Genomic DNA, 4749 nt, shown 5'->3' with positions numbered 1-4749 from the left:
CAATCATCTGGGAGTCAGTGCAGTGAAAGCAGTGCATAGGAGTTGAGTTCATTCATGCAGTGTAGGTCAGCAGAGATAGGTGAAGCCAGAGAATAAGGAGCCAGAAGATTAGAACCAATTGCCAGAGTAAGTTTGAGGCCAAGCAGAGCAATTAAATGAGAAGCTGAGAGAAGCCAGATTGAATTAGTCAGCTTGGAGAGAAGTTTATGCCAAAACAGCTGAGTGGAACCAGCCAGCAAGAGTTCAGAAAGAACTGGAAGGGGTGAGCTTATTCAGCAGTAAGCCTCTGAGACGGCAATTATGTCAAGCAAATAAAAGTTACTTTTACAGAGAAATTTCCATGTGATCCTGAGATATAGGTTTGCAAATTAGATATACACATAAACATTTGCTAATAATAAATCATAGAGAAACTTATTTTAAAATGATCCTTGGGTACGCATATAATTTAACTATTTTGGTATGCATGTAATTTACCACTAAAGACAAAAGCAAATTTGCATGCTAATGAGGTGGATGCACTTGGTTTTACATAAGGAATTAAATCTTGGCTGCAGATTTGATACTGCAGGATGCAGAGTTTCTTCAATGTTTTCCAGAGTAGATTGATATTTTGATTTTATAGTCAGCAACTCCGAGAATGCCACTTTACATAAATGTTTAGTGCAAAGAGGCAGAAGTATGTTTAAGGCCACTTCAGAAATTGTTGGAAATTTTCCTCTCATCTGAAGCCAACATTCATTTAATTACTTTTTAAAGACACTCAAGTCAGCAACTCAAACAGCATATTTTATTTTAGTTCTTCACAACTTCTGTGTGTATTTTGATCACATATCCCCCATTCCTCCAGCTCTTCCTAGATCCAGCTCCACTTCTGTACCTACTTGATTTTCTTTTATTGTTATTTTAACCCTATCAAGACCAATTTCCAAGACACAAATATTCCTGGATTGGAGCATGGTCAGATTACCAGTGGTAAGTTTTCTCTCAGAGAAAACTAACTCTCTACAAGCAAATATCCATTGCCAATACCTTCCCTGCTAGGGGTGGTATTTTATACCCAGTTCCTTTCTCTATTGATTAAGTCTGGCTTGGGCTTATATAGGTCTTGTGTACTCTGTCACAATTACTCTCAGTGCATACGTACAAGTGACCTCCTGCATCCAGAAGACACTCCCCTTGCATAGTTACCAATCATCTCTACTCCTTACACCCCCTCTTCCACAATGAACCTTAAGCATTGGAAGGAGAGTATGGAACATACATTCCATTTAGGGTTGAGCATTCTGCAGTTTCTTATTTTATGCATCTTGGCCAGCCTTGGGTCTCTGCACCGACCATAAATAGAACCTTCTTTGACAAGGGTTTAGAAATAAATCTATCTGTCTACAATGATGTCATTAGGAGTTATTTTAATGTTGTATTTAGCAAAATAATAGAAGTAGGTTCTCCTTTAGGGCCTAAGACCTACCTAGCTATGGTTTCTTGGCCTGATAATGGTGCCAATTATGGGATTCATCTTGTAAAGGAGCCTTAAATGCAATCACAAAGTATTGAACCAGTGAGCATGTCTTTCCAAGCCTGACATTATTCTAGATCCCCAGGGTCCACATCTGTGTAAGACTGCTGATTATTTTTCCATGTTCTGTGAATAGCAACTCTCAGCATAGGAAAACCATCAGTATGGGCCTGGCTTTCCCATGTCCCATATGATACAAATACATGTTATCTTCCACAGTGGGGTCTTATTGTCAAGTTCTGGAGGGCAACCAAGAGCAATAGCAATAGACTGTAATTTGGAGGCCTTTGGAACCTCACTGGCTAAAAATTCCAAAAGAAATAATTTCTGGAACTTGTCTTTTCCTTTGTTATCCTATAGTGTCTAGTGTGGGGCATTGTTTCTCTACAATAGGGTCACTCCATTTTAACTCTTCGTGTGTGTGTGTGTGTGTGTGTGTGTGTGTGTGTGTGTGTGTGTGGTGTGTGTGTCTGTGCATGTATGTGTGTGTTTCTGTGGTATTGATTTCCATACAACTTTTCAAAACATCTTTAGTGTAATTTGACCCTCTCCACATTCTCCCCTCCAGCCTTCCCTCCCCTAGTCAACCCTGTCTTACTCAGGGTTTTGTTGTTGTGATGAAACTGCTTTCGGTCTTGTTCCCTATAGCTAGATCCTCGCAGTTGACCCAGGCTGTCTTCTTATACAGCTCAGCACCACCTCCCCAGAGCTGGCACCCCCACCTCCCCATCATGAACCGGCCCCTCCCATGTTCATTGTTAATCAATAAAATGCCCTACAACCTTGCCCAGAGGCCACTCTTGTGGCAGCATTTTCTTAACCTCGGTTCCCTCTTCCCAAATGACTCTAACTTGTGCCATGTTGACAAAAAGCCAGCCAGGACAAACCCCAATTTAATCTTTTGTGCTCTGTCACTCCCATTTATCCCTTCAAACAAGTGCCTTCTGTAAATCATTTCCTGCGAAGGCTGCTAAGACGCAGACCCGAAGATGCAAAGCCAACATCCACAAATGAGAGGAAATAAGCAAAGTTTGTCTTACTGGGGCTGGGTTACCCCTCACACACAAGGATTCTTCTGGATCCTCCCGTTCCCCTGTGAGTTTCATTTTTATTAATAGCGGATGATTTCCTTTCATTTATATATACCACATTCTCACTGTCCATTCATGAGCTGGTGTTCATCTAGGCTATTTTGTTTCATGGAATAGGGCATCAAGGGATATGGTTGAGCAGATATTCCTATAGTAGAACAATACATTTTAAAAATCAAACATTCTAGCACTATAATATAAAGATACATTAATCTGATACTTAACTATAAGAAAACTGCCCCTAGAGCATTGCAGGCATGGCTGCAGTGTCACATGTGTGCCAGTAGGTGGCAGTGAAGAGAAAGTCCATGCTCAATGTTCTGACCAGTGAACATCTCAATAATCAGAAGCTTAACCTTCCCTGAGAAAAGTGAGCCTGAGATGACCACAGTTTGGCACCACATGGGCCTGGAAGGAGACAGACCATGTCTGAAATGACCCCTGCCCAGTACCCTAATGCACAGGTGGGGCATAGCACTCCTGAGGTGACCTCAGACACTCAGAGTCCCTTAGTACCACTAGGAGGAGCAAGTAGGTGGTGGAGAAATGGAAAAGAAAGAGAAACAGAAAGATGTGGGCACAATGAAGAGGGGCAAGAGTCGGGGAGACTCTAATGTTAGGCTTCTAATCATTCAGATGTTCATAGATCAGAACACTGAGCATAGGCCTAGACTCTGCCACCTACTGGCACACGTGTGACACAGCAGCCACGCCTGCAGTGCCTCTAGGAGCATTTTAAGGGTAGTGCAGAACAGACTGATGTGAGTAACCTGTGATGCTACATGGGACCAATAAGAAGAGGTGTCCTAGCCTATGGTGCCACTGGGTGACCACATCTGATTCCGTGACCTTATAGCAGCAGAGGTCTGTTATCACCAAAGGCCAGAAGGATGTCTCTGGTCTGGGCTCCCATCAAGGGACATGTTGATGCCTATGGGCTATGCAGAAACGGCCCCACCCCTTGCCTGGGTATCAAGGAGAACGGGCCCTGGAGTGTAAGAGGAGAGATGACCCAGCCCTTAGCCACCCGTGCAGGACACCACACAGTGCAGAACTGGCAGGTGAGACAGCACTGAGGGTATGAACATGGGAGAACTGGCTCTGACACCCATCTCCCATGCAGTGGCACGGATGGAGGAGAGACGGCCTCCTAACTGGGGTGTGGTGGACCGTGCCACCAGACAGAAAAACTGGTAAGGTCCAGTAGATTCAGGAAACCTGGCAATTCTCTTGATTGAGAACAGTAGGCATTTAAATCTACTCCCAACCAACTGGAACACGTGACCATGACACCCCACTAGAAAGACCATGACAACTGGTCACGTAACATAGAGCCTAGAGTTCTCCATGTGAATGAGGTATCTAGATGGGCTCCAAGGGTTCAGCCCATAAGCTCCCCTTCCCAACATGCCTTCCTGCAAAAGGTCACTGGTCCACCCTGACCAAGTCATATGTATCTTTTCTACCCATGAATGAAGCAGTTTTGGACAAGCAAGGACTTTCGCCTTTCTCAAGGACCACCATGGGGGGAGGCCTTCATCCTACAAAGCTGCACCTATGTCTCCCGCAAAAGGCCTCCCCACAGTCCTGGCACTCACCCTGAGCTAAGCTGGATCTCCCCACATCTGGTTCCTCTCAGCCCCTCCACCCCCATTCTTTACTCTTTGCAGTTCCCAGTGGCGCCTGAGTGCCCAGGAGCTTGAGAACCACAGCCTTCATCGTAGCCCACACCATCTCTCACCCCAAATAAACATGGGCTGGGACCCCTATCTTAGACGCATTTCATCTCCCAGAGTGGCATGTCATCGTCCCTGCCCCTCACCTACAGCACTGGGAAGAACAGGCTCTCCACATGACCTGGGCAGCACAGCAGAACTGATCCTGGTGGCAGGGACATAGGTAAGCCAGCCCCAAAGGCATTTTCTTGGGAGAGCTGTCCATGCCATTTGTTTGCAGGACACAGGTGAGGGAGAAATGCCCCCCCCCCCACGTTAGCCCTTGCCACCTACTGCAGGCAGGAGAGCTGGTCCCAAGGTCATCAGAGTGAGATAGCTGTCACTGCTCCTCACATGCTGCAGCACTCAGGACAGTAGAGCTGACCCTGATGGTGGAGGTATGGGCGAGCCACCCTGAGGGCAC

The 4749-nt window shown here is 45.6% G+C and overlaps 2 pseudogenes; one reads left to right on the top strand and one right to left on the bottom strand.

Annotated features, from left to right (window-relative positions):
* Nucleotides 1-2844: 2844 nt before the first annotated feature.
* On the top strand, nucleotides 2845-2969 carry LOC120094922 (small nucleolar RNA SNORA17; annotated as a pseudogene).
* A 253-nt stretch (nucleotides 2970-3222) lies between these two features.
* On the bottom strand, nucleotides 3223-3345 carry LOC120094913 (small nucleolar RNA SNORA17; annotated as a pseudogene).
* Between the last annotated feature and the right edge of the window lie 1404 nt (nucleotides 3346-4749).

This window comes from Rattus norvegicus, chromosome 9 (assembly GCF_036323735.1).
Source record: "Rattus norvegicus strain BN/NHsdMcwi chromosome 9, GRCr8, whole genome shotgun sequence".
Taxonomy (NCBI): Eukaryota; Metazoa; Chordata; class Mammalia; order Rodentia; family Muridae; genus Rattus; species Rattus norvegicus.
The sequence above is the reverse complement of the archived record's forward strand: the minus strand, read 5'-3'. Positions and strand labels throughout refer to the sequence as shown.